The sequence below is a fragment of the Eublepharis macularius genome, chromosome 13 (genome assembly GCF_028583425.1).
Source record: "Eublepharis macularius isolate TG4126 chromosome 13, MPM_Emac_v1.0, whole genome shotgun sequence".
Lineage (NCBI taxonomy): Eukaryota > Metazoa > Chordata > Lepidosauria > Squamata > Eublepharidae > Eublepharis > Eublepharis macularius.
The window spans coordinates 28,286,347-28,296,404 of record NC_072802.1 but is presented as its reverse complement, the minus strand read 5'-3'; the positions used below and the strand labels follow the sequence as shown (position 1 = coordinate 28,296,404).

The 10,058-nt window shown below is 44.0% G+C and overlaps 1 pseudogene; it reads left to right on the top strand.

Moving 5' to 3' along the window:
- The first annotated feature begins 7,643 nt into the window (after positions 1–7,643).
- LOC129340924 (tRNA-dihydrouridine(47) synthase [NAD(P)(+)]-like) lies at positions 7,644–9,293 on the top strand (annotated as a pseudogene).
- Positions 9,294–10,058: the final 765 nt, after the last annotated feature.

Sequence of the window (10,058 nt, the reverse complement as noted above, 5' to 3'; positions counted from 1 at the left end):
CGGGCAATCAAGAGCCGATGGCCTGGTACTTACGTATTTTGGTCGGAGATGCTCCCCCGACGCAAATGGAGGGAATCCCTGGATCCGAGGGGTATGGCTCGCGCTAGGTGTCGGGCCAATAGGGCCATTCAGAAAGCCTTAGCTTCGGGTTTAGGTATCTATCTCCCTCACCCTCGCATCAAGGCTGCTAATGCCACTCTTTACAGGGATGATGGGGTTCATTTGTCCCCGTCCGGCAATGACATCTTCCTAGATGACCTGCGGCTTGGGCTCAGGTTGGCATTAGGCCACCTGTGGGGCGCGAGGGCCTAAGCTGAGGCTTGGCCTTTCGCGTTGGCAGGAGAACGTTGGGAAATAGGGAGCGGGCTGGTGAGCACCCCCTTTGGCAATTCCCCATCGGTGGGGAAATGGGGTCTCTCAGGAAGGATGGTATGCTTCATGGCTACCACCACCTGTGTAGACTGCCTCCAGGGAACCCCAGGTGCAAGTCCTTCCCTCATGCTGTACGGCTGAGGCTTTAGGAGCTTGAGGGGGAACCCTTTGCCTGGCCGGCCGGGCTGAGGCCATCCCATGGATGGATTACGCCCGGGGCAGCGGGGCTCGCCCATACAGGCAAGGCGGAGGTCAGAGGTGACCCCGTGGCTTGACCTGTACCGCATAGTTGGCCCTTGCCGCAGTTTAGTGTTGATGTTATGTTTAATAAAGCGGCCATTTATACCAACAAATTGTGTATGTCTCATTCTTCCAACTGAGGGGGCAAAACAGTTGGCATGGTTTTGCAAATATGTATATGCCATTAACATATTTTTCTGTATTGTAGAACTTTTTTAAAAAAGCCACATTAGCAACAAGGAACTTAAGACAGTTCTGTAAGCGTGTACATTTGTAAATAAAATATGTTCTACAGGCTACCGAGAAAATTTGTTTTTTCTCTTCTAAAGAAGCAGCTTTATTTTAGGCAAGAGTTGTGCAGTATATAGACCTGTGTGGGATGGTACTTAGAAAGCAATCATAAGTGTTTGCTCAGAATCCGAGGGCAGATGCTATGACAATATACCTGTTGAGTTCCCTCATTTCCCCAAAACCTTCTCTCCCCCTGCAAAAAATCTCCAGGAATTTCCTAACCTGGAGTTGGCAACCCTACACATCATCCTGCCCTATGAAAACAATGCCACTGATAAAGAACTGTCATGAAGATAAAATTAGACTGGGTGTGGGGCTGGGTCCAAGAAAATCAGAGTGGCTTACACGGTTGTGCAGTCCTCATTTTATCCTCATCACCTTGTAGTGTAGGTTAGGCTGAGAGAGGGAGAGAGAAAGAAACATTCCCAAGGTCACTTAATAAGCTTGATGGCAATATGGGGATCTGAACTCCCATCTCCTAGTCTGACACTCTACCACAATGGCTCTGTAGAGATCAATCGTAATTTATGTAAGAAATGGACTAAAAACCCTGCTTGTTATGAACAGAATTTTTAAAAAGTGCTCTTCATTTTGGAAGGTAGTGATGGACTTCTAATGAGAAAACAGGCAAATAACTATTCCTAGAATCCTCAGCTAGGATATTGTAATAGTCGATAGAGAAAGAACCAAATTCAGTAAAAATGAACCACCAGTGTTTGACTCACCCCAAAAGACCTTCAAAGGTAGCAGATTGACAGTTTTATCAACTCTGGTGTTTAATAGCAAGGGGATAAAACTAAATTGATCAGAGACCTATTTCTACATACTAGCCAAAGCTTGAAATTAAGTGGGCTTTGGGATTTTTTTACAGTAAAATAATAGAGTAAAAACCATCGCTCATCAAATTATACTGTCTGAGATATATGTATATGTTTATCTTTATTAGCCTCTGAAATGAAATAAGAATTCATGTGGATGTTTGGCTAAAAAGGTAATGAGTATCTGTGATCCGTTATATCTTTAAATCTCTCCGTCGGCATCATTGGAATTTGATATTACTCATCTCATTAGATGTTTCTGCCTCCCAAAGTGCACTTGGCTGGTGGGATTGATGGGGAATATTAAGCAAATGATTATTTCTGTTGGCAACACCAGAATTCAGAACTGGCTTCAGTGTTTCATTTAGATTTGTTATAGGGTAGAGCCAGATGGCCATCTATCAAAGTTCCAAAATGCCTAGTCAGTCCGATGTCCTTAGTTTTGATGCTTCTTTGATCAGAGTTTTTCTGAAGTCTATTCAAGCAAGAATTTAGTCCTGGGCTTCAACTGGTTATGTGGTTGACAAAGAAAAGCCATTGAGGTGCCACAAAGATCCATAATTTGTTATTTTCCAGTGTGAAAGCTGGCTGTTTACATTTGTAGACAAGGTCCCAATCAAATAGCAAGTGTAAACAATATTATAGTTGATCTGCAAAAAAAAACCCAAACTACTTTTGATGTGGGTAAGTGTTCCAAACATGTTGCCAAAAGATGATAATTCAGAAATATCTATTTTTTTAAAAAAGGAACAGGCTATGAACAACCCATTTTCTGACACACATTATTCCAGCAGTATTTGAAATAGTTAGTCTCAATCTGCTCCAACTATATTCATATGGTATTTGAAAATATAGGATCATCTGATAATGGAAAAGATTTCAGATGGTCTTCTCCAATGTGAAATTTACCCTAAAACAACTGGGCTCATTGAGAAATGACTCCCATATCTTGAGCACATTACCAAAGAGAATATTCTGCTCTAAAACTCTTATATCTATAAAATTTAGCTATCATAAGTAACAGTATAAAATATCTAAGTTTACACTCTGTTGTGTGCAATATTCAGCTTCTCTTATCTCTCTCATTTGCAGCATGCTGTATTAGCTTGATGTTTAATTGGCTCTGATAACATGACCTGTTATCTGTAATTTGTTCTCAGTTATATTATAACTCATATGAAACGTCATTATGATATGTTGTAAATCTTAGAATCAACAATAAAATTGGGGAGGGGGAAAGAGAGAAAGAAAAAGAGTTGAAAGGATTCACAGTACAAATTATGCATTGGGAACATTACAACTTCTAGCCAAAACTGAGCTTCTGGATGGTAAAAAAAATATGCAATAAAGACTAGTGTTTATTTTTATACTGAGCAGGTCTTATCATATATTATCACCTAGCAATGCTATTTTAAAACTATCAGTAGAGTAACATGTGGTTAAAGCAGCAGGTTGGTAATATATTGGGAATGGGGGTAGGGGAGGAAGAAGAAAATATTACCTTTTAAACACCATAACATTTTGAGGACCTTATGGTCCAAATGTAGTATATCAATATAACACAAAAAAGCAAAATAAACTATAATATGCAAGCAATGTATCATAATAGCATTCTTAGATAAAATAGCCAAAGGCTGGCTCTGGTGCAGACAGGAAAATCCACACAATGGACCCAGCCATTCCTGCAGTGTAGGCTTCTGCAAATGGGGTAAACTCCAGAATAATCTATTGGTCTAAAAAATGGAGATACCGCTCATGATGTTTGTGCATGGTCAGTTATTACAAAGCCCACCAGCACTCAGCAGCAGTTTAGGTTGCTGTAGTAACTTAAACTTGAACTTGCCATTGTGGCATTAACCACTGTAAGGAGGAGGATGTGGTATAGAGGGGGATGGAAACAGCCCAAGCCAGTGGGGGATGGGGGCATGGCTGGAAAGTAAGTGGAGCTGGAGGAAGGAGGGAGAAAAGAGTAGCAGCTAGGATGAGATTTCCCTTTCCCCATGAGTCCTTACAAGTTCCCCTCTCTTGTACATCACACTGCGTATGCATGAGTCATTCTACATGAGACATCTGACACATGAAGAATACGTGTTGGGAGATGCAAAGGTAGCTGGGAAGGGTAGTTTAAAAAGACAGAGCCAGTGGCAAGGCAAAAGCTTTGCTATACACTGAAGCTGTATAAAGGGGCTGTGAAATGCCAGAAGGGAAACTTCAGCCCATTATAATTTCTCCAGGTCCAAGCCCTGCTCTGGAAGGCAGCCTCAGCCCAATTTCCATTCTTCGCTGCCCTCTGGTTGTGATCCCACACAGTTCTAGACTGGAGAGGTGAAATTGACAGAGCTTTGGGGAGGCAAAGATGAAATTAACGAGCCACCTGAGGAGTGATCTCTGCCAACTTTGTCTTTTTAAACTACACTTCTCAGCTAACTTTGCATCTCCCTACACTTGATGAACATGTAGAGAGACTCTATGAGAGTACACAGGGTGAACCTAGTGGGCAATTAATAATTCAGTTATGGATAGTTGTTATGTGTAGCAGAGATTCTGGTCTGCATCATGAAAACTGTAGATCTGCCTTGGCGGTGAAGTTTTCCAGCTATGTACAGGAAGGCTGAAAAGTCTGCTGAAATAGAAAGGTTTTAATGTATTTGTTCTAAAGTGACTAGCCAGAGCTAAAGATTTAAAGACAGCTCTCACGATTACTCCTGGCATCCTTCATGACTGCCTGCACTGAGACATGCTGTTCTGTGCAAGAGCACATCCTGCTCCTTTTGGGGTAAGGAAGCTGGTACTTTGCAGAGCACAGTGGAATGGAACAGTTACAACAACAGAGAGCCCATTCATCACATTCAGCTGAAAGGTATGGCCCAAAGCCAAATATGAAGGTTTTCTTTCTGATTTGGCTGGCTTCCTGCTTTATGCATTCTCAGAGGTATTCACTTCGTTATTGCTTCACACTTTCAAAAGCTGAACCATGGCACTAGAGACAAGTTCTGGACTTGGCTCAAATTAAGCCCGGAATGGCAGGCATGAAAACAAAGCAAGATAGAGAGGGAAAGTAATTTGGAGAGAAGACGCTTTCATTAAATCTTCAACATGGGCAAAACCTTGCTACGGCACACATTCCTAGCCCTGCCTGCAGTAAAAGGACCCAGCGAAGCAGTTGAACTGGCAAGTGACACCCTAATGGAACTGGCACAGTTTTGTCACACTGTGACTCTAGAAAACAAACGTCGTGTTAGGGGATGCAAGAAGGGGAGAGATTTGTAACCGTTGCGATGTGACGGGTCAGTAATGACTCGGTGCTTGTACAGGGGATTACCTTTACCTTTTAAGCAATGATAGGTGGATCCAGTTTTACAGTGTAATTCGTAAGAACACTTGCGTGGGAATAAATCTGTATTGAATAGACTGTGGTAGGATTCTGAATAGATATTTCTAGGACTCCACTGTCAGCTTTTCAGCCTTTGTGAGAAAGTTAAGTGGATGTCCAGTTCTTCTGCAGCAGGGCAATTTTGAATGACATCATAAAAATGAAAAGAGTGCATGTGGGGGAACTTGCAGGGGGGGTTCATTTCCTCTCTGCCACTATTTCCTCTTTTCCTTCCCTGAAAACCCCAATAGCCTCTCTCTTTTTCCTGCTTCCTTCTCACTCACCAGCTAATCTAAATTTGTCTGCCCCCATCCCAATTGTTCCTTCCTTTTCTCTCCTGGCAGCCTCTATCCAGGAAGGTTCTGACCAGGGTGCATAGTGTGAGTTCCCAAACTGGGCCAAATTGCCCAGGATGAACCTGCAAATACTTGTATGGGAGCACCTCACTAGCCCCTGTTACACCACCCTGCCCACACACACACTGTCTCCTCCTGGCAGCCCTCATATCCTCAACTTTCCCTGCTTCCTTCTCTCCTTCCACCTCCATCAACTTATATGCCCCCCAATACAGCTATATTTATTATGTATTTATTATGTATTTATTATATTTATTATTTTTATTGCCCCATCACCCTTTGGTGTGCGGGGTTCCTCAAGGGGCGATACTCTCCCTGATATTATTTAACATCTACATGTGTCCCCTTGCCCAGTTGATGCAGAGGTTTGGGCTGGGCTGTCATCAATATACGGATGACACCCAGCTTTTTCTGTTGATGGACGGCTGGCCAGACACGGCCCCGGACAATCTGGCCAGAGCTCTGGAGGCCGTGACGGCATGGTTGAAACAGAGCAGGCTGAAACTGAACCCAGTGAATATGGAGGTCCTGCAGCTGGGACGAGGGCTGCCAGATGTTGCGATCCAGCTCCCTGCCCTGTATGGGACACCACTGGCAACTTTGCCAGTGGTGAAGAGTCTGGGCATGCTCCTGGATGCCTCCCTGTCGATGGAGGCCCAGGTCAAGGTGGTTGCCAAGTCTGTATTTTTCCATCTCTGTCAGATCAGGCAACTTGCCCCAGGACCTGGCTACAGTGACCCATGCAACGGTCACCTCCAGGTAGATTACTGTAACTCACTCTACACTGGGCTACCCTCAGGCCTGATCCAGAAACTACAACTGGTCCAGAATGAAGCGGCGCGGGTCCTGACTGGTATATCCTACCAGTCACACCTGTCCTGCACCAGCTGCACTGACTTATGGTTGAATTCCGAATCAGGTTCAAGATGTTGGTTCTTACCTTTAAAGCCCGGAGCAGGTTGGGACTGGCATATCTTCGGGACCGCCTCTCCCTGTATGTTCCCTGGAGACCGCTTCAATCAGTAGATAAATGTTTACTGGTGGTCCCTGGCCCTAAGGAAGCCTGCCTCTCTTCAACCAGGGCCAGGGCCTTTTCAGTCCTGGCCCCAGCCTGGTGGAACACTCTGTCAATGGAGACCCGGGCCCAGCAGGACATATTATCATTCTGCTGGGCCTGTAAGACAGAGCTGTTCTGCCAGGCGTTCGGTGGTTGAAGGGGGCGGTGCTATGTCGGCCTCCCACCTTTGGGGTGGGGGGTTCTTCCCACCATTGCACCTTAATGCATTTGGTTAATTTATTTTATTATTGCTTATTGTACTTTGATTTTAGAATTATTTTTTTCTTGTTTTTATTAATTTTAACTGTTGTTCACTGCCCAGAGCCCCTGAGGATGGGCAGTTTATAAATCGAAATAATAAATAAAAATAAATAAATAAATAAATAAATAAAAATTACTTCATTTATATCTTGCCTTTCTCAAGCCACCTTAAGTTCCTGCAAGGTGAAAGAGCAGCTAAAATGTTTTAAATAAATAACATAAATTAAATAAATATTGACTCAAAATACCTTACATCATTCTCCTCTCCTCCATTTTATCCTTACAACAACCCTGTGAGGTAGGTTAGGCTGAGATTTTGTGACTGGCTCAAAGTCACTCAATAAGCTTCCATGGTAGAGTGGGGATTCAAACCTAGGTTTCTGAGTTCCTAGTCTGAAACTTGAACCAGAAAGGAGATTGCAACTAAGAAATCAGAAGAAGATTGAGACTCAGAATAGCCATGAGGGAACTAGAAACGTCCTTAAGGATAAGGATGTCCTTTTGGGGGCTAAGATCAAGATAATCCACACTAATCCCCCATTACTATGTATGGTATGGATGTGAAAGTTAGACAGTGAAGAAAGCGGACAAGAAGAAAATTTATTCATTTGAAATGTGGTGCTGGAGGAGAGTTTTGCAAATACTATGGATGGCCCAAAAGACAAATTCTCCCTGAAGACTAAAATGACAAAACTGAGGCTATCATACTTCGGTCACATTGTGAGAAGGCAAGAATCTCGAACAGTCAATAATGCTAGGAAAAGCTGAAGGTAGTAGGAAAAGAGGAGGAGCCAAAATAAGATGGCTTGATTCAATAAAGGAAGACAATTCCTCCAGTTTGCAAAATCTGAGCACCAGCTGCACTGACTTATCCCATGTGTTACGAGACGCATCGCCTGTGCCCGTCAGTAATTCAGAAACATGCAGAGAAATGCTTCTTTGGGTTGCAGTGCCACTTCTTGCATGATGTGAAGGAATACATGGCCACAAAGCTGCCAGACCTCAGAGACAGCTGTGTGCTGTTCAAGAACCTTGGAAGGTGCATGTATGTATGCAAGAACTTTGGAAGGTGCCAGTTTTCTAGGGCCCACCTTGGAGAAGATTACCAGAATGTTGCTAATGTAGACCTTTTAAAACAGTGGGAGGGGAAATTGATAGTGAAAAACAGCCTCACCAAAGAACTACAGCAGCAGCTGCTCAAGAGGAAAATGCCCTTTGAGAAATCCAACCAGTACCTTCACTGCTTGGGAAAATCCAGCTGTGCACCAACAGGAGAGAGCAATGTGGTAAACTGTTCCCTTTCCAAAGGGAATGTGGAAGTTGCCAAAGAGGGGGGATTGGAAGTTGTTGGTGTGTTGGAGAGAGAAGAGTCTGTGCTGGAGGGTGCCCACACACCAGTAGAATCTACTCTCAAAATGGCTGGCACTATCACAGATGAAGATATAATAAAACTGAGACCCTGTGAGAAGAAAAAAGCTGAATCTACAAGGCAAGCTTTATCTGGCCCCTTTAACAACATGTGGCAATCTCCCATTCCAGAGATCATGCAAGCTGTTTGGAGCCGACGTCACCTGTGGAGAGATGGTAATGTGCACCAACTTGCTTCAGAGGCAGTCGTCAGAGTGGGCCCTGCTGAAGCGGTACTACATGGAGGAACTCCTTGGTGTGCAGCTGGAGGGAGCCTTTCCAGACATCATGACCAAATGTGCAGAGCTTCTGAACCAGGCCATTGAAATAGATTTTGTGGATATCAATGTGGACTGCCTGATAGACCTGGCATATAAGAAGGGGGGGAGGTTGTGCCTTAATGAACCGCACCAACAATTTGAACTGATTGTCTGAGGCATGGACATGGTCTTGGATGTCCCTCTGACTGTGAAGATCCAGACTGGGGTCCAAGAGAAAGTCAACCTGGCTCAGAAAATCATCCTCAACCTCTGAGAGTGGCGGGGCCTCCTTGGTTATGCTCCATGGTTGCTCAAGAGATCAGCGCTACACAAAGGGGGCAGCCTGGGAGTACATTGCAGACTGCCAAGCTTGCCAGCCGAATGTCTCTTTTTGGAAATGGGGATATCTTGTTTTTTGAAGATGCAAATTGAGCCATAGAGACTGGAGTCTTGGGGATCATGATTGAAAGAGGGGTGCTGCTGATCAAGCCATGGATCTTTATGGAAATCAAGGAGCAGCGGCACTGGGACATTTCCTCTGGTGAAAGGCTGGATCTCCTTAAGGATTTCATGAGCTATGGCCTGGAGCACTGGGGATCAGACACCCAGGGCGTTGAGAAGACCAGGAAATTCTTGCTCAAGTAGGTCTCGTTTTTGTGTAGGTACATTCTGGTGGGCCTGTTGGAATGCCTACTACAGTGAATCAGCGAGAGGCCTCCGTACTAAGTGGACAACGTGGAGACTCTAATGGCCAGCCAGAACGTGGGCAACTGGATTAAGATCAGTGAGATGCTTTCGGGCCTCATTCCTGCCAACTTTACTTTCCTGCCAAAACACAAGGCAAATTCTTACAAGTAGGTCCCAGGGTGACTGGAAGAGAAGACAAAATGCCATGTCTGCATGGGAGCCAAATATATACTTTGCTGCTCTCTCTGCTTTAAATTAAAACAAAAATTCTATTTTTAAAAAAAAGAAAGTCATGTGGGAGCAAGTTATTCTGAAGTTGCTGCCTGGGATGGCCTCAATTAATCCTCCCTCAAAGGCTAAAACAGACCTGGAAAGGGCTCTGCCCCTCCTCACCTCCGCCGCCCCACCTTTTACTGACAGAAACCAAGGCTTGAAGCCTGGCAGTAGTACAATTGTGGTTGCATAACAATGGCCACTGATGGCATTTGTTTCTTAAAGTGACAGGAGCTGCTTCTATCATTTCAAAGGGTTTAACCCCCCCCCCCCGGTATATTTTTTTCCTAATTTTATTTTCTTTGCTTTAAGCTTAATCGATTTTGAAGGGAGAGTGTTCAAATCTCGCCTATCAAATGTAACAGGAATGAAAAGTGCTTTTAAAATCTGACTCCGCTGGATAACCACTGGACTAAAGACCAAACCAGACACTACACCAAAAATTAGTTTCTTATAGAGCTCATTAGCTGCTCCTAGTGGGAAAGGTTGTGGAGTGAGAATGTGTTTAACTCACTCATGGATGTATTGTGCCATCCTACAAGCAGAGGTACTTGCTTCTATGGGTTTAGAAAGGTACAACTGTGTTTAGGATGTCCCCCATAAGAGCTGCATCTGGATGTTTGTGAGGGAAAAGACAGGAACAAACACCTTAACCTGTCTTTA